General features: G+C 43.3%; 2 long non-coding RNA genes across 2 annotated transcripts; both read right to left on the bottom strand.

The window, feature by feature from the left end:
* Window positions 1-882: 882 nt before the first annotated feature.
* Window positions 883-5417, bottom strand: LOC122923018. The gene is made up of 4 exons (XR_006387223.1): window positions 5383-5417; window positions 5113-5166; window positions 4267-4314; window positions 883-944 (listed from the first exon to the last, which is right to left on the bottom strand). It is a non-coding gene; the product is annotated as an uncharacterized LOC122923018 (long non-coding RNA).
* A 5810-nt stretch (window positions 5418-11227) lies between these two features.
* LOC122923021 lies at window positions 11228-15634 on the bottom strand. The gene is made up of 3 exons (XR_006387226.1): window positions 15588-15634; window positions 12428-12468; window positions 11228-11289 (listed from the first exon to the last, which is right to left on the bottom strand). It is a non-coding gene; the product is annotated as an uncharacterized LOC122923021 (long non-coding RNA).
* Between the last annotated feature and the right edge of the window lie 5063 nt (window positions 15635-20697).

The raw sequence follows: 20697 nt of genomic DNA, 5'->3' as shown, positions 1-20697 counted from the left end.
ACTTGTGCTGGCTGGCCTGGACTCTCCTTCTGTGGCCATAGGGTGGTCACACACTCCCCTTTAGCTCTTCAAAGGCCAGCATGCACTCACCCTAATCTGCTCCAGCCTATGCTTGCTACCTAAGGGATCTTAAGGCACCTTCCCCTGTGGCAGTGTGCCTGAGCAACGGGTTCAATAGGTTGTTACTAAGTTCCTGAAAAGGTGTGCTGTCGCTGTTGTCTGCATGTGTACTGGCCTCTGCCTGTTTATTTCAATCTGACCCTCTACTGCCAGACCTGATCCATGCCTTACCTCTGTATTGATCCTTCTCTTCATACAATGATCTCAGACCATTTACCATTAAGCACATACTCTGACTGCCCTGATCTTGGCCTGTCCTTGACTATGATGTTGGCCTGACCTTGACTATCAGCTGTTTGCAGAGGAGGCTTTGCTCCATTTGAGCGCAACTACTTCATTACTCAGTGCATTGTTTCCCTTGCAACAGCAGAGCAGTGTAATTACAAGTACTTACTCCATTCAAGTGAATGTATTGTGTACTTGTAACCGTACTCTATCTCCGAGACTTCCAAGACGGCGGGCAGTGTAATGAAGAAGAAGAAGTAGTGTTTGCATGGAGCACTGCCACCTTTTCAAACAGATGATGGGATGGGATGCCTGGTGTAGGGCCCCCGCCAATCAGATATTGATGACCTACTGTATCCTAAGGATAGATCATCAATATAAAACCTCTGCACAACCCCCTTAAATGGGAAATAACTTGGAGCTAACTTATATGACATTCGAAAAACATGGCTGCTTTTTCTAGAAGCAGTACAGTAGGTAACTATAACATTTTGTAGAAGTCTTCACAACTGAATATCTATAGAAAATACCTCAGCATATTCCTCCATGCTGCTCTCACTTGATGTGGACATCAGAGGTGAAGACCTCGTCATATCGTCCTATAGTGAACACAGAGGAGAAGAGGCAAAAATCAGAAAACACTCCTGTAGTTTGTCACATGTGGCACATGAACATTACAGAGAGCTGGTGTAGAAGAGATGTTATAGAGAGGGCAGTACATACAATACCAGGATCCTGCTAAACCATTAAACATATAAATGATACCTAACCTAGTACTGGGTTGAAAAATGAAAACTTCCTAACCAGTATCTTAAAAGGGTTCTTCGAGTTTAGTATTAATTGCGTATCCGATAGTCCATCAATATCTGGTCAGTGATGGTCCAACTCCCAGCACCTCCACTGGCCAAATGTTTGAAGAGGCAGCTACACTCCAGTGAGTTCTGCGGCCTCCTCACAGCATAATGTCACTGGCCTAAGAGGAGGTTACAGTCAATGGCAGATTATAATACGGGCGTTCGGGTTGGCAGCCCTGGGCTTGGCATCGCTGAGGGGCCCAACACCGATCCGAAAGCCCACATACTGCGTTGCCTATAACCGCCATAGGCTTCAGGCCTAGTAGGGTAAAAGCCCGGCGCAGGCGTCCGCGATGACTTGACTTCATCACACGCGATGATGTCATCGTGTGCCTGTGTCGGGGTGCAGGGCTTTGATGTACGCGCGCCTGCCTTACTATTACGGACACAGGTAAGTATTAGAGTTAAGTGTTTTTTTTTTTGTGTGTGCCAACTTTGGGGGGCAGAGGAGGTTATATTAATGCTGGGACAGTGGGGGCAAATGATTACATGGGGCAAATTACTTAATGGGGCAGTGTGGAGGCAAATTACTTATTGGGGCAGTGTGGGGACAAATTACTTAATGGGGGCAGTGTGGGGACAAATTACTTAATGGGGGCAGTGTGGGGGCAAATTACTTAATGGGGGCAGTGTGGGGGAAAATTACTTAATGGGGGCAATGTGGGGGAAAATTACTTAATGGGGGCAATGTGGGGGAAAATTTCTTCATAGGGCAGTGTCGGGGCAAATTACTTTGTGGTGACAGTCTGGGGGCAAATTACTTTGTGGGGGCAGTGTGGAGGCAAACTACTACATGAGGGCAGTGTGGGGGAAATTACTATATGGGGCAGTGTGGGAGAAATTATTTTATGAGGCAGTGTGGTGGAAATTACTATGTGGCGGCAGTCTGGAGGCAAATTACTTTTTGGGGATAAACTAATACATGGGGGGCAGTGTGGGGGCAAATTACTTTGTGGGGGCAGTGTGAGGGAAATTTCTATATAGTGGCAGTATAGGGGAAATTACTATATGGTAGCAACGTGGGGCCAAATACTATATGTGGCAGTGTGGGAAAAATTACTATATGGGGCAGTGTAGGGGAAATTACTATATGGGGCAGTGTAAGGGGAATTAATATATGTGGGAAGTGTGGGGTAAATTAGTATAAAGGGCAGTGTAGGGGAAATTAATATATGAGGGAAGTGTGGGGGAAAGTACTATATAGGGGCAGTGTAAGGAAAATTACTATTTGGGGCAGTGTTGGGGAAATTACTATATGGGGCAGTGTGGGGGGAATTACTATATAGGGCAGTATGGGGGACATTACTATATGGGGCAGTGTAATGAAAACTACTATTTGGGACAGTGTTGGGGAAATTACTATATGGGGCAGTATGGGGAAAATTACTATATGGGGCAGTATGGGGAAAATTAATATATGGAGCAGTGTGGGGGAAATTACTATATGTGGCAGTGTGGGGGAAATTACTATATGGGGCCGTGTGGGGGACGTTGCTATTGTGGAGGCGCTGTAGGGGCATTTCTATTACAGGACATTTTAGTGGACATTATTTTTGGGGACTCTCTATTCAGGCATTATTACCTGGAGCACAATATAGGATGTTATTACTGGGGCACTCTATGGGGTATTATAACTGCTGTAGACACTATAGGGATCTTTGAGATAGTTTATTAAACTGGTGTAAAATAGAACTGGCTTTGTTGCCCATAGCAACCAATTAGATCTCACCTTTCATTTTTGACAGCAGCTCCTTTGGAAAATGAAAGGTGGGATCTGATTGGCTGTTATGTGCAACCAAGACAGTTCTACTTTCCACCAGTTTGATGAATGACCCCAATTATGTCTACCGGGGTCACTATTTTTTCAGCAGTATAGTACCTGGGACATTGGGAGCACAAAGGGCACAGTATTGGGAGTGGCAGCAGGATGACACTGTTGGGACACCAGGGTGGGGAGGTTGATGGAAAAATTTAGAAATCTAACGTGTCTGTGTAATAAACTCTGTAGAGACGAGATGCGGCTGAAAGAATTTGTCATGGTGGTCTGGGTCAGACGCAGGAGAAGAGGAAAGAGAAGGTCTACATGACAGCAGATGTCCCTGGATGTAAGAGATATGTGGTGCTGTATTCCAAGTCTTTTTTATTATAATTATATGTATTTTAAATTTGGCAAATTTGTAACAGCCCAGATAACAGTGAAAACTTTGTGTGTACAGATAACGTAGTAGATGTTCCCTGCAGTCCTATGTAGCACCTAACATAATACAATAATTCACTGTGTTACGTGGGGCGTTACATAGGACTGCAGTAACATCTATGACATCTGTATGAAAGTTATGAGATGGTGGGGGGGTCCGACTCCTGGCACCCCCACCAATAAGCTGATTGAGGAGACTGCGATGTTCCAGTGAGCACCGAAGCCTCTTTGCTCTTTACCAAGCACAGCGCTGTCCATTTGATAGCACTCTGCTTGGTATTGCAGCTCAGACCCAATCACCCTGATGAGACAGAGCTGCACCTAGGGCATGTGAACGATGAATGTGATGTCATATGGCCTAGGAAGAGACTGTGGTGCTCACGAAACACTGCAGCCTCTTCATGCAGAAAATAAGAGCAAACAAAAACAGAATAGTCTAAGTCAGAGAGATAGATAGATACAGGTGAAACTCGAAAAATTAGAATATTGTGCACAAGTCCATTTATTTCAGTAATGCAAATTAAAAGAAATTGCATTAATGCAGCTTAATATTAGAAATTTGTGAAAAGGTTCAATATTCTAGGCTCAAAGTGTCACACTCTAGTCAGCTAATTAATCCATACCCCCTGAGCAAAGGGTACCTTAAAATTAAGACTTTGGGGTTTCATAAGCTGTAAGCCATAATCATCCAGATTATAACAAATAAAGGCTTGAAATATCTCGCTTTGCCTGTAATGAGTCTCTCATATGTTCGTTTCACCTTTTAAGTTGCATTACTGAAATAAATGAACTTTGCACGATATTCAAATTTTTCGAGTTTCACCTGTAGTTAGATATATTGATAGACATTAGATCGATAAATAGAGATACCTCAGAGATGTAAAACTGTGAGAGCTGGGATGTTGCTTTTGGGGGAACCTGAAATAAAATTAGCGGTGAGTGTAATCCATAAGTATAAAAATTTTACATCGGATCTTCTTCACCCTTTAATAACACAGACACATACGGGGGTCTGGTAAATCCCTTGAGCCCCTTCTTAGAAGATAATTCTTATCAGTTATAAAGTGGTGTTCACTATGACCGGCATTTCATGTACTGCTAATTCTATAAGGAATTATTTCTTACATTTATATTTGTGAAATTTCAGTTTAGTAACAAAAAAAAAAAAAAAAAGTGGAAGCAGATTCTTATCGTCTGTTCTTGGAGGATATGAAATCTATCCACACATCTATAGAACACTTCGGGTGGGAACATTACTTGGAAGAAGAGAGTTGTGGGGCTACCATCTAAGAACATAAGTAGGGTTTTTCCTCAGTTAGTAGGATCACTTATTCTATTAGTAAGGCCACGTTCACAGTTACGTGAATCTGGTAGCCTGATCCATCTGACAATCAGGCCAGCGGAGCTCACAGTATCTGGCATTGTCGGATACGACTGTATACTGCCAGATGCCCGAGATTGTCTGGTCTGGCATGCGCAGACCTTCAAAAATTTGAAAAATAATAAATACCGGATCTGTTTTTCCGGATGACACCGGAAAAACGGATCTGGTATTGCAAAGTATTTGTCTGACTGATCAGGATGATGATCAGTCTGCAAATGACATGCGTTTGCGCACAGTTTTCCTGATCAGGCAACTGAACTACCTGCCGGAATCAAACAACGCAAGTGTGAAAGTACCCGAACAAGTAAGATGCAAGACACAATAAATCTAACCTCCACTCTACATTCAAACCATTGTCCTGGCAGCTCTGGGAATTGTGTCATAATCTGTGAAGACAAGATGAAAGAATATGATATAAAAATGACCATTTCTGAGTATGGTGTCAGTATTAGTAAGGGAATGATAAAGAAGAAACGTAAATGACTTATGTGGGATACAACGTGTATGAGATTAGAAAACTATGGCTGCTTCTTCCAGACACAGAACAGTAGGTAACTAACATTTTATAGAAGTTTTCACAACTGAATATCTATAGAAAATACCTCAGCATAATTGTGGATGCTGGTCTCACTTTTTGAGGACATCGGAGTTGAAGACCTCGTCAGATCGTCCTATAGTGAAGACAGAGGAGAAAAGGCAAAAATCAGAAAACACTCCTGTAGTTTGTCACATGTGACACATGAACATTACAGAGAGCTGGTGTAGAAGAGATGTTATAGAGAGGGCAGTACATACAATACCAGGATCCTGCTAAATCATTAAACATATGGATAATAACTAATCCCGTATAATAGAAAATAAAAAACATAGTAACCAGAATCTTAAAGGGGTTTTTCGAGAGTTTGATGTTGATCATTTTACCATCTAATGATCCATAATAGAAATAGGCAGACAGAGAGATAGATAGACAGATAGTTAGATATATTGATGGATATTAGATCGATAAATAGAGATACCTCAGAGATGTAAAACTGTGAGAGCTGGGATGTTGCTTTTGGGGGAATCTGAAATAAAATTAGCGGTGAGTGTAATCCATAAGAATATAAAAGTTTTATATCGGATCTTCTTCTCCCTTTAATAACACAGACACATACGGGGGTCTGGTTAATCCCTTGAGCCCCTTCTTAGAAGATAATTCTTATCAGTTATAAAGTGGTTTTCACTATGACCGGCATTTCATGGTCTGCTAATTCTATAAGGAATCATTTCTTACATTTATATTTGTGAAATTTCAGTTTAGTAAAAAAAAAAAAGTGGAAGCAGATTCTTATAGTCTGTTCTTGGAGGATATGAAATCTATAGAACACTTCGGGTGGGAACATTACTTGGAAGAAGAGAGTTGTGGGGCTACCATCTAAGAACATAAGTAGGGTTTTTCTTCAGTTAGTAGGATCACTTATTCTATTAGTAAGGCCACGTTCACAGTTACGTGAATCTGATAGCCTGATCCATCTGACGATCAGGCTACCGGAGCTCACAGTATCTGGCATTGTCGGAAACGACTGTATACTGCCAGATGCCCGAGATTTTGTCTGGTCGATTCATGGCATATATGCTGGAAAGCGTCCAAATCTCTGCTGGATCCCATTATAGTCAATGAAGATCCAGTGATACACAGTCATATCCGGCAATGCCCGGTTTGGTGAGCTCCGGTAGCTTCATACTCAGCCGGTTGAGGCTACCGGATTCCAAACTCAACTGGGAATGGGGCCTAATATTCTTATTTCAAACAGAATAAAGATAACAAAATCTATAACATATATACATAAGGGTAATTTCACACTAGCGTTAAACTTTTCCGGTATTGAGTTCTGTCCTAGGGGCCCAATTGTAACGGGGTGCCGAAGGCGCACTCAGTCTCCCATCAGCCACAGACCTGCTGCTTAGCTTTGGGAGCGAGGATCTGTGTTTGACCTCGTTCCCAGGGCGGCGTTGCTAGCTGGGAGGTTCCCTGCTCCTAGGTCTGCCTTGAGCGCCGAGCTGATCACTCGGTGCTCAACTGGTCGATCTGTCGGTCATGTGAAGCTGTCCACGTCACATGTCCCTCACTCCCCACTATAAATACAGGCAGCCTTCTGGCCACAGGTTGCCTGTTAATTTCTAGGTTCCTGGCTATTTGTTGGACTACTGAATACTCACCTGATCCTGTTCCCTGACGATCCTTTGCCTGCTACTCCTGTACTGCGCATTCGTCCTGGTATTGTGACCTCGAACTCCTCTGTTACTTCTCTACTCTCCTGATCTTTGACCCCGGCTTCTCCTGACCATTCTTTGCTTAACCCTTTGTACTGCGTAGCTCTCTTGGTTCTGACCCGGTCCGTTCATGTTCCGTATTTTGTCTTGTCTGTCTTCCCTGCACATATCCTAAGTAAGGGACTTTCATCCAGTTGTCCCCTGTCATCAGGACTTGTGAGGCAAGTAGGCAGGGCCAGGGGTAAGGGTGGAGCGCAGTGGTCACTATCCTTCCCCCTGTGTGCGTGTGGGCGTGACCGTTACACCAATACTGGAAAAAAAAACTGATCACTTTTGTCCCAATGCATGCTGAATGGAAAGCAATCCGTTCAGTATGCATCAGGATGTCTTCAGTTCAGTTACTTAGAGTATTTGGACGGAGAAAATACCGCAGCATGCTGAGGTATTTTCTCCGGCCAAAATTCCGGTTCACTTGCCTGAATGCCCGTCATTAATTTCCATTGAAATGTATTAATGCCAGATCCAGTATCAAGTGTTCCAGTAAAACGGATCTGTTTTCCAGGTCAGCGCGTGCGTAGACCTTTAAAAATTTGAAAAATAATAAACATCGGATCCGTTTTTCCAGAAGACACCGGATCCCGTATTGCAATGCATTTGTCCGATTGACCAGGATCATGATCAGTCTGCAAATGACATGCGTCTGCGCACAGTTTTCCTGATCAGGTAACTGAACTACCTGCCGGAATCAAACAACGCAAGTGTGAAAGTACCCTAACAAGTAAAAAGACACAATAAATCTAACCTCCACTCTACATTCAAACCAGTGTCCTGGCAGCTCTGGGAATTGTGTCAAAATCTGTGAAGACAAGATGAAAGAATATGATATAAAAATGACCATTTCTGAGTATGGTGTCAGTATTAGTAAGTGAAGGATAAAGAAGAAACGTAAATGACTTATGTGGAACACAACGTGTATGAGATTAGAAAATCATGGCTGCTTCTTCCAGACACAGTACAGTAGGTAACTATAACATTTTATAGAATTCTTCACAACTGAATATCTATAGAAAATACCTCAGCATAATTGTGGATGCTGGTCTCACTTTTTGAGGACATCGGAGTTGAAGACCTCGTCATATCGTCCTATAGTGAAGACAGAGGAGAAGAGGCAAAAATCTGAAAACACTCCTGTAATTTGTCACATGTGACACATGAACATTACAGAGAGCTGGTGTAGAAGAGATGTTATAGAGAGGGCAGTACATACAATACCGGGATCCTGCTAAATCGTTAAACATATAGATAATAACTAATCCCGTATTATAGAAAATACCTCAGCATAATTGTGGATGCTGGTCTCACTTTTTGAGGACATCGGAGTTGAAGACCTCGTCATATCGTCCTATAGTGAACACAGAGGAGAAGAGGCAAAAATCAGAAAACACTCCTGTAATTTGTCACATGTGACACATGAACATTACAGAGAGCTGGTGTAGAAGAGATGTTATAGAGAGGGCAGTACATACAATACCAGGATCCTGCTAAATCGTTAAACATATAGATAATAACTAATCCCGTATTATAGAAAATAAAAAGCATAGTAACCAGAATCTTAAAGGGGTTTTTCGAGAGTTTGATATTGATCATTTTACCATCTAATGATCCATAGATAGAAATAGGACGAATGGATAATCTAGCAGGAACATTGCTGCATGTCCCGGCCAACATTTCGCCATAATACTCAAATTCAACTTTTTCCCATATTAATAATAGATTCTGATAAGAGGTCTCTTGTTTATGACTGTTTCCATATATATCTCCCATAATCTATAACAGAGAGAGGCCAAGTACAAGCACCGCCGCCTCTCAACCTGGAAAGAGGGACTAGAAAAACCATTTAGATAAGAATTAATTCCATATGTTTATTTTAAAGAACCGTTGCATTCATCTCATTCCTAGGCCACAATGTAAGTGTAGTACCGCAGAGGGGGCACTACCATTCCTACACCTAGCTACTGTCTCTAATGGCTAGCAAAGAATCCGCCGAACATTTGAACATATGCAATGTTCGCGGGCGCCATATTCTTTTGCATTGCACCGAACTTTGACCCATGACACATCCATCAGATAGGACAGGACAGCCAATTGAGACTAATTTACCTCCAGCCACATAATGACAAGTTCTTTTCTGTGAGGTGAATGCCTAATTGTTGGGGACCGTTCTCCCGTGGCCAAAAATAAAAAATTTCTATGCTCCAGCAGGGCACATTTTTGAGAGTTTCCCTTTAATACGCATAAAAATGGCCCCTAATTAAAATACATATTTTTGGGGGAAATTGTTGCCAATGATCCCCCTCTGGTATATCACTGTACATGTTGTGGGACTATTTGTGTACTTCTAGTAAGTGTTTTCTGGCTACAAATATGACCTGAAGGTTTTTCAGGTTCGCCTGCCATTAAAGTGAATGTCCCGGCCGTTGTTCGTCCATCACTAGCAGAGAGTACCTTTGGACAGAATGAAACTTACCATCCCATTCTTCCTCCTTTTAGGCAGAAGTGAGCTAGTCCTGTTTCCTACCAAGGGAGGAGTTGCAGGAAGCTGTGGGGAGTTGAATTGAGAGTCCAAGGAACCAGACATGAAGCAGTGAGCGGAACGTTGTTCCCTCCTGCAGCATAAGTCTTCTAGGAGGAGCAGATTTTGGTAAGCTCCTTGACTCCTTGCAGTTCAAAAACAGTATAATGAGGGGGTCAACAGCCAAAAGGCACCCCACTTAACGGTACCAGAACCTCTACAAAGTCCAGTAACTAGAGACATAAAGCAAAGTATACAAGTTTACCTGCTATTTTACCCTTAGCCTGCTGGAGCCAAGAGAAAGATCGAGTATTGTCTGGAGGACACAAGTTTATTGCACGTTTATTCAAGTAACAACCGTTGAAGTTTACCAAGTCTGGACTCTACTTATTCCACCAACTACAACTCCTTTGTTGCTACGGAGCCTAACTCCAAGGACCGACAGTATTCAGGTAGGAGCACCGTGACACAAACTATAAAGGCCACAGCACCACTCTCCATTTCTAAACACTGGGACCCAATCGGCCCTTGGGCGCTGCATTTAGCAAATGTATTGAATATCAAACATGAAAATGAGAGCAAAGAAAGACAGAATAGTCTAAGGCAGACAGATAGATGATAGATAGATCGGTAGATAATTAGATCTAATATCTATTAATATATCAATAAATAGAAATACCTCAGAGTCATAAAAGTGTGAGAGCTGAGATGTTACTTTAGGGGGAACCTGAAATAAAATTAGCGGTGAGTGTAATCCATAAGTATAAAAGTTTTACATCAGATATTCTTCTCCATCCTTTAATAACACAGACACATACGGGGGTCTGGTAAATCCCTTGAGCCCCTTCTTAGAAGATAATTCTTATCAGTTATAAAGTGGTGTTCACTATGACCGGCATTTCATGTTCTGCTAATTCTATAGGGAATTATTTCTTACATTTTTAATTGTGAAATTTCAGTTGGAGTTTAGTAAAATAGAAGCAGATTCTTATCGTCTGTTCTTGGAGCACATGAAATCTATCCACACATCTATAGGACCCTTCAGGTGGGGACATTACTTGCAGAAGAGTTGTGGGGCTACCATCTAAGAACATAAGTAGGGTTTTTCCTCAGTTAGTAGGATCACCTATTCTATTAGTAAGGCCCCATTCACAGTTAGGTTTGGAATCTGGTAGTCTGATCCATCTAAGGATCAGGCTAATGGAGCTCACAGTATCGGGCATTGTCGGATACGACCATCTACCACCGGATGCCCGTGATTTTGTCTGGACGAGACATGGCATAGATGCCGGAAAGCATCCGGATCTCTGCTGGAGTAAAATGGAAGACAAAATAAATCTAACCTCCACTCTACATTCAAACCAGTAGCCTGGTAGTTCAGGGAATTCTGTCATAATCTGTGAAGACAAGATGAAAGAATATGATATAAAAATGACCATTTCTGAGTATGGTGTCAGTATTAGTAACGGAAGGATAAAGAAGAAACGTAAATGACTTATGTGGGATACAACGTGTATGAGATTAGAAAATCATGGCTGCTTCTTCCAGACACAGAACAGTAGGTAACTATAACATTTTATAGAAGTCTTCACAACTGAATATCTATAGAAAATACCTCAGCATAATTGTGGATGCTGGTCTCACTTGTTGAGGACATCGGAGGTGAAGACCTCGTCATATCGTCCTATAGTGAAGACAGAGGAGAAGAGGTAAAAATCAGAAAACACTCCTGTAATTTGTCCCATGTGACACATGAACATTAGAGAGAGCTGGTGTAGAAGAGATGTTATAGAGAGGGCAGTACATACAATACCGGATCCTGCTAAATCATTATACATATAGATAATAACTAATCCCGTATTATAGAAAATAAAAAACATAGTAACCAGGATCTTAAAGTTTTTTTTTCGAGAGTTTGATTTTGATCATTTTACCATCTAATGATCCATAGATAGAAATCGGACGAATGGATAATCTAGCAGGAACATTGCTGCATGTCCCGGCCAACATGTCACCATAATACCTCATTAACTAATCCCTTACTATAGTAAATAATGAAAAACTTCCTAACCAGAATCTTAAAGCGGTTTCTCGAGAGTTCGATATTGATGGCCTATCCGACAGGACATTAACATCTGATTGGTGAGGGTCCATCTCCCAGCACCTCCGTCGGTCAACTGTTTGAAGTGGCCGCTGCGCTATATTGAGTGCTGCCACCTCCTTACAGCATACCAAGGACAGCGCCGCACGTTGTATAGTGGCTGCGCTTTGAAGCCATTCCCCTGACGAAGCCATTGGGCGAAACACAGTGGATAAGTGAGGGACACTGGTGTTGCAGAGATGTATTAGATAAGCAATTGGTATATTATTGTTCTATATATGCGAGTCACTGCTTTAGGCTTTTCCGCCTCTGTTACCGCTTTGATCGCATCGGTTGACTTTATATAACTTATGAAGGTATCTACATGCTATTTTAAACTTTGATCCTATGAAATGTAGTAAGGTATTGACATGCCATTAGTCTATGCTGGTCTATGTATACATGTAATGTCTCATCGCTAGCCTCACTCCAGTGGTCCCCCTTATGCAGGTCACCTTGCAATGTGGACCTCTATGTATGTTTTTTAGCCTTTTATTAGTATGACATTAAATAAGGATTTTTTGATACTTTATGATCGTTTGGACTCTGAATGATCTGGGCATCCATGTGTTTTTGTAGGTATTGTATGGTTACGGTATATACCAGAGATGTGCGGATTATACACAGACACGGTATATAAGCCACTAGTACATAGACAGAAGGGTAAGATAAAGCAGTTTACCTCAGTGGAAAAATTCAGACTTCTTAAAGTCTTCATAATAACTAAGAAAATAAAGAATTATTCATATATTATAAAGTATTCAAACAGTGAACTAAACAAAACAAGACGCCATATGCAAAACTAAAAAAGTCTAAAACAAAGGAAGAAGCAAATATTTCCCGACCATCATCCAGCAGCAATAATCTGCCCTCTGGTTCAGCTGCAGTTAGGCTACTTTCACACTCGCGTTTGGTGCGGATCAGTCATGGATCTGCACAGACGGATCCGTTCAGATAATACAAACGTCTGCATCCGTTCAGAACGGATCCGTTTGTATTATCTTTAATTAACATAGCCAAGACGGATCTGTCTTGAATACCATTGAAAGTCAATAGAGGACGGATCCGTTTTCTATTGTGCCAGATTGTGTCATAGAAAACGGATCCGTCCCCATTGACTTACATTGTGTGTCAGGACTGATCCGTTTGGCTCAGTTTCATCAGATGGACAGCAGAATGGAGACTGAACGGAGGCAAACTGATGAATTCTGAGCGGATCCTTTTCCATTCAGAATGCATTAGGGCAAAACTGATCCGTTTTGGGCCGCTGGTGAGAGCCCTGAACGGATCTCAGAAACGGAAAGCCAAAACACCAGTGTGAAAGTAGCCTTACAGGCAGCAATCCTCCCTGTGTATGGGGGTGAGCAATCATTACCACCATCGCTCATCCCCATACAGATTCATTATCTGTCGGTGGCAGATCCCTGGTCACACACAGAGCTGTGCTGCTGACAGACGCTGATGACTTGTGTGGCATAAATGTGGCATCGCTCAATCGGCAGCATTTTTACAAAACACATTTATCACACAATCCCGATAACTGGTCTGACAATCTGTCCCTGTAAATGGCCATAACTGTGGTAAATGACCGACCAGATGACATCATCAGAAATGGTGGAAGCAGCAATCTATAGGAGATGCAGCTTCAGCTATAACTACCCATTACAATGTGGACGCCGATCTACCAGCACAGTGGAAATGTGGCCCCTTTATTGACCCCATCTGTGATTGAAATTCACAGAAAATGAAAATGAATGACTTCTATACGTTCCTTTGTCACTGGACTCACTGCCCCCAATAAACGTTTCCATCCGTGACTGACCTATAGATAGAACCATATATACCCATGTGTTTGACCTCCTGTGTTTTATTTGAGGTCATCATGTGAATATTGTGAAATACAGCATCGAATCGTTCAGGAGGACTTAGACCACCACACACAGTGCTCCCCGGATTTTTAGTCCCCAGATGTCATGGTCACCGCATCTGAGGGTTAATTTCCTGCGTTCGATCGTATCACCGATCGCAGACATTAGCCCTTGGTGTCTGCTGTAGAAAACAGAAGTCCCCCAGTGCCTATGCGCCTGCTCGGCTCACTTGGGAAGGGGGTAAACACCTGTCTGCAGGATCAACCCTATCAAACAGGCATACTGCCTGGAAGTGTTACTCCTGTTGATTAAAACGATATCTTAAAACCTGCTGCTCCATTCCAGAGATCTGGTCGTTTTGAATCAATATGCAAATTAGGACTTCAGTGCACCGAGGGGCAGACCCTAGACCCTTGTCCTCTGGCCTGGCCCTGTAAGGCCCACAAAAACATTGTTGACTCTATTATCACCGCTTGCCCCGTGCACTTCACTAGGTTTTCCTGCTGATGAAATGCTTACTGCCAGTGGGTTAGTACCATCAATGGAGGCAGACCACACAGTCCCTATGGGGACCCTGAGGTCAGTGGGCCAGGCTGGGCTGAATGGCAATGACGGTTTTCTGACCTAAATTCACCCCATGGCATTGACACAGTAACACTAGACCAGCAGCTGCCGGATCAGGAGAACATATTGTACGCTCCTGCCCCTGGGCATCCTGTCCCTGTCCTCCTCCAGATGCTTCCTCCAGGGAATGGAGTAAGGAGAGGCTGAAGAGGAGGAAAGCTTAGCACATCGGGGGTCATTTACAATGGTCCCTATGCCAGAAGCTAGTTTAAAAAAATTGGCAAACTGTGGGTTTGCCATTGTTTAAACGCCATTGCGACTAAATGTAGTGACGGTTGGCATGGTGAGAACAGGGCCACCCGCCCTGGTAGATTTATCATTTATGCCAGTTTTCCAATGAGAATATAGAGGCTAGTTACAATGATTGTACTTTGGGGGAACGGAGACCAATTCTGAGTTTTGCTATAGGGCCCTATTATTTCAAGGACACCTCTACTTACTGTGCATGTCTGGATTATACCTGGATTGATCCTGCTGACTGCTCCTCTTTCAGGTCTAGTTCACACATCAGAGTCTACATTCAGCTTTACAATGTTTTATTTTATTTTAATGAAAATGGCGAACTCCAACTTCCATTGCCACATTATTGACCAACACAGTTTCGAGGAGGAATTAATTAGAGAAATCTGTATCTACAATGAGGAAATATGTCACAAGCTCCACTGGTCCAGTTTGGACTTGGCAGTTTATAAGACATTTCCCTGAATCACAGCCCAACTGCTGATAATCCGGATGAAGAGAAGTCCTCCCGCGTACAGCTGTGGTGAGGTATCGGTGTGATTAGAAACGGTATCACTTGTGTCCAGAGTCAATCTGGCCGTATATAAGACTCAGAGAGAGTATACACCTCGTATAGTAACCTACAGAGTTATACCTAATGACATTATAGCGGATAAATTGCTGCGCCTTACCTGTCAGTCAGACAGTAACGTCCTGGTCCAGATGTTATTTCCAGAAAGCAAAGAAATAGCCAAAAAATAGCGAGCGATAGGATACACACCGATCAACTATCTAGCGCAAAATGGGAATAAATCATCTATGGGAACTTTAGGACTAGAACTCTGTTGTGACATCATCCTCAGAAGCAGCTGCAATTGTTACATCACCATTAACCACTTAGTGACCAGACTGTTACAGACCAAGCAATATTTTTTTTTTCTTTTTTTTTTTTCTTTCAAGAACTATAACTTTATTATTTTTCTGTTGATGTAGCCATATGGGGGCTTGCATTTTGCAGGACAAGTTCTAGTTTTTAATGTTATCATTTTGCGGTTACACATAACTTACTGATTAACTTTTATTAAAGGGAACCTGTCACCTCCAAAAGTGATATAAAACTGCCAGCATTACCTTATAGCAGCCCCCAGTCTGTTATTGATCATGTGTGTGAGCCAGAGGTTCGATAATCTATACTTAAAAACACTTTTTTAATCTCCATGAGCTATATGTTTCCTGTGAGCTTGAAGTCAAGCAAAGCCCGCCTCTTACCCGTCCCCTCTTGACTTTGATTTATATATTTTCTATTCCTTCGGATCGCGCAAGTCTGGCGCCTGAGCGGTGCGCCCATTGTGACTGCACGATCCCGCCTCCGGCTCCCGCAGTCAGCCGGGCATAATTTTCTCTGTGCGCACGGCAGCAAGAATCAGTGTGTGCGCTTGCGCCGGCGAGGTATATTCACAGCGCAAGCGTGATCACTGGTTGCAGGAGCAGAAGAACTCAAGCCAGTGATCACGCTCGTGCTGTGAATATACCTCGCCGGCGCGAGCACTCACACTGATTCTTGCCGGTGCATGGGCAGTGAGAAAATTATGCCCGGCTGACTGCGGAACCCCGAGACGGAATTATGTAGTGCACCGCGCAGGCGCCAGACTTGCCCGATCCAAACGAATAGAAAATATGTAAATCACAATCAAGAGGGGACGGGTAAGAGGCGGGCTTTACTTGACTTGAAGCAAGGAGGCCGCTGCCCCCTTGACTTCAAGCTCACAGGAAACATATCGCTCATGGAGATTAAAAAATTGTTTTTCTCAAGTATGGATTATCGAATTTCTGGCTCACACACATGATCAATAACAGACTGGGGGCTGCTATAAGGTAATGCTGGCAGTTTTATATCACTTGGAGGTGACAGGTTCCCTTTAAGGGCTGCTTCAAACTGAGCGAGTCAATTGTGGGAATCACGCCCTGTGTGTGAGCGTGACCCTCCGTTCTGGACTTGCAGGAGCGCAGGCATGATACTGATTTATAATGCTTTGTGCCTCTGTATGACCTTATTGCTACAGGATCATATTGTAGAAGGAAGGTCAAGCAGAGGCACACAGCATTATAAATCAGTATAATGCCTGCGCCGCTCCTGTAAATCACACTCACACACGAGCGCGATTCCTGCAATGGATTCACCCATGTACAAAAGCCCTAACTATCTGGGAGGGGGGTAGAAAAAATTAGCAATACTGCCATTGAGGTTTTTTTTGTGTTTTTTGCAACATTCTCTGTATGGGATAAATTACATGATAAGTGTGTAGTGTGGTTCGTTATGGATGCGGTAATACCACGTGGAAGAGATTTTATTTTTGCCATTGAAAAAAGTTTTATCCAAGGAAAAAGATGTCGTTTTTATATGGATTTTCTTATTTATTATATATTTTTTGGTGGTAGCTGGGGTGCCCGTGAGGTTAGATGTTGCAGGGCAGATTCTAGCTTTTCAGCTTCCTGAGGCTAAAATTGAAATGGTGCCCCAACCCCCAAAGGTAAAAAGCCAAGTAGCCAACTGAATATACCACACACATAAATATATACCGGCAGTGAATAAACACACCAATATCTACCAGCAGTGAATATACTACACATACCAATATCTACCAGCAGTGAATATACTACACATACCAATATCTACCAGCAGTGAATATACTACACATACCAATATCTACCAGCAGTGAATATACTATACATACTAATATCTACCAGCAGTGAATATACTATACATACTAATATCTACCAGCAGTGAATATACTATACATACTAATATCTTACAGCAGAGAATATGCAACACGCCAGACCTGCAGGGTATAGCGAAGTGAGGTCACGGTTATGGGCAAACGAGGGTTGCTCACTGTATTGGAGAACCCTGGGCAGGCATGTAGCAGTGAAGGAGAGGTAGACACGGTTCCTCTGGGGCACACTCTGTATGTAGGGACCAGGCCTGATGGTGGATGAGGTGCCCTGGATGTTACGGGTATTTTGAGTGCCTGGGGCAAGGTCCCTTTAAGGTTCGTGATGCCAGTGCCTGTGACGGTGGCACAACGGTTTATAGTTGGAATAAGTGAGGTACACAGGTGGTATAGTGAACCAAATGTTGCTTTACTTAACAGTCTAACTTTAAACATCAAGTACAGAAGAGGTTAATACAGTCCTTTACAGTTCCAAAAGCACAGCAGGTTTATATCACAGCAGGTTGATATCACAGTAGCTTGCAATCTTGCAAGATACGTGGAGGGTATATAATTAATGCTTGGCAGTGCTATGCTGCTCTATCCCCACAGCTATTCTAGCTGGCTGGATCCCAAGGCCCGGATGCCTATTTGCTGGCTTAAATCCTTGGTAAGAATTCCTTCCTCCAGTATTAGCGCTTGCTTAAGGTTACAAATACCTTTGCTTCCTAGCTGTATCTCTCTGCTTCCGCTGACAGGTGACTGCAGGTTGCTCCCAGGAGGTGCTGTCCTACCACTGGGGTGTCTCAACTGAGCTATCCTTAGCCTCAGGAGCTTCAGGCTGACGAGGTAACTCCTCTAGTCCCCTGGAATATACTACGGTCTCCAAGCAGGCTGTACTCCATCTAGCCTCCTGGTGCAGCTAGAAACCAGGACTATCCAGCTGCATGTCAGGAGGAGGCCCTCAGCATATCCTGGGCTGGTGCCTTCTCACTTCTGTCTCCACAGACTCCTGACTATGACCTGACCACTCCCTGTCTGGGCCTGGACATTTATACTAGGGGCTCCCTATCTCCCTCTAGTGTCTGGAATGCTAAATTACACCCCACTAGGCCTGCAAAGCATATAACAGGGAAAACCATTGCATGTAAAACACACAGTAAATTACATTAAATGCATAGATCAATACAATATCACTGTCCCTTGTGAGTAGAAGTACACGCTACCCAATTGACCCTTGTGTAGTGCCCACTCCTACCTAGTGGGACACTACAAATATACTACACATGCCAATATATTCCAGCAGTCAATATACCGCACATACTAATATCTACAAGCAGTCAATGTACCACATACACCACTATGTTCAAGCATTCAATATACAGCACATACCGATATCTGCCAACAGTCAGTATACTGCACACACCAATACCTACCAGCAGTGAATATACAGCACATACCAATATCTACCAGCAGTCAGTATACTGCACACACCAATACCTACCAGCAGTGAATATACAGCACATACCAATATCTACCAGCAGTCAAAACACTGTACACACCAATTTGTACCAGCAGTCAATATACCGCAGTAAACAATATCTACCACAGGGGCGAGCTGGGCCGGGGGGGTAAGGGTACACATACCCCCCTGGGCTGGTAAATGTTCAAGGCGGCCGGTTTCTGTGCAGCCCCTGAACTCAATTGTATCTGTGTCCACTGGATGCAGGTACAAGTAACCATGCAGAAGTGCTGGCGGGACAAGTGAACCACTGGTTCCCTGCCATCCTATTCCCGGAGCATCGATGTGAGGTAGGGTGTGCAAGCACTCGCGTCGCATGCAACATTCCACAGGAGCAGACCCGCCAGAGGAGGCCAGGTCTGCATCGCTGCATTGTGGGATTGTGCCGGAACAGGTAAGTATAGACTGCCCTCCCTATTCTCTTTATGTGCCCTAATCCCTGACCGTAACCTTAATTACAACCCCCAAAACCTCATGTACCTCACACAGTGACCATAATATATGACTGTCCACATATATCTGTACCTACTGAATCTATTATACCTGACACATAGTATACACATAGAGTACCGTTACGTCAGGGTACGAGGTATAATAGACGCAGTATGTACAGATATATAGTATATAAAGCAGTGTATTGATATGTCAGATACAAGGAATAAAAGAAGAAGTGTGTACAGGTATATATGTAATGACCCAGAGTGCCATTACCACTCCTTTTGACACCTTGCTACCATTTCCTATGTGCTAATACCTGTCATCCAATGTAATTTATGTCATCTTCTGATAATGTGCATATTTACTCCAAGTAATTGTTATGTTCATGTAATGTGCCAGGTTGCCACAAGGTGTCAGCAACACTTGGCAGTGCTATTAGCAGGGAATGGACTGGATTGTCCATTCTCTCTCTCCCTCTAGAGGGAGAAGGAGAGGAGGAGTTTAGTGTTAGTGGGAGTCTAGCTTAGCCCCTGTAAGGGGAAGCAGCAGAATTTTCGGCCCTCCTGGGCGAGCCTGCAGAGAGTTCTAGTCCACCCTCCCAAGGGATAGGTTGTGTACAGGCCAGCAGAGCATTGCCTGCTCTTCTGGGCCTGCAGGTTCTGCCTGCAAAGGACTATATGGTTGTGCATGTCCCCTCCTTGGGCTTGCATTGCCTTCACCCAAGCTGAGCCGAAGCTTGAGGTACTAAATACCAGGACAACAAGTTCCTAGGAATACATACAGAAAGAGACTACTACTATTGCTAACATAGCAGAGCTGAGGAAGCTACAGCACAGCAGAACTAGTTTTTTTTCCAGAAGTATTTGCCTGCCATTTGCCTGCTGAAAACTATTGGAAACCACGATAAAGTCTGGAAACTGTATGGATTACCTTTTATGCCAAGTAATAGCAACTGTTCAATTTTTACCAAGTCTGGACTCAACTTTGTTCTACCCCATCCAAGTTCTTCATCCCCTTTTGTACTGCTTCGTTCGACCACATCTGGGATCCAACCGTATTCAGGTAGGAGCATCGTGACAAAAGTGCTACACAACATCTCCAGGGATATTGTTACCTATTCAACACCACTTTGGCCTTCCTACACTGGGTACCAACATTACCATCTACAAAGGGGACTCCACATCCTCGTTGCTTAACTGGCATCACGTTTACATGCTCTATAAGAGGGTCATATTTCGTAGAAACCTCCTAAGGGGCAAGGGATCCCCCAGGCGCTGGGCCCAGCCATTGCATATAGTATATACAGTAGTGTTGAGCGAGCATGGTCAGCCAAATACCTGTTCGGCTAGAGCATCGTTATGCTCGGCACATGGCGGTACTCGGCCGAGTACTGCATGTGTTCGAGTGACATGCTCGAGTCTCCTTCCCGCACGTTTCCCGGCTGCTAAGCAGCCAATAAACGTGCAGGTAAGTACTGCCATCTCGTTTCAAAGACCCAAAAGTCCTTTTAAGGACTATTGTGTGTGGTGGCAGGCTGGCAGCAATATAATATATCCAGCAAAAAAAAATT

Source organism: Bufo gargarizans, unplaced genomic scaffold (genome assembly GCF_014858855.1).
Source record: "Bufo gargarizans isolate SCDJY-AF-19 unplaced genomic scaffold, ASM1485885v1 original_scaffold_1160_pilon, whole genome shotgun sequence".
Lineage (NCBI taxonomy): Eukaryota > Metazoa > Chordata > Amphibia > Anura > Bufonidae > Bufo > Bufo gargarizans.
This window is presented reverse-complemented; position numbering and strand designations above follow the sequence as displayed.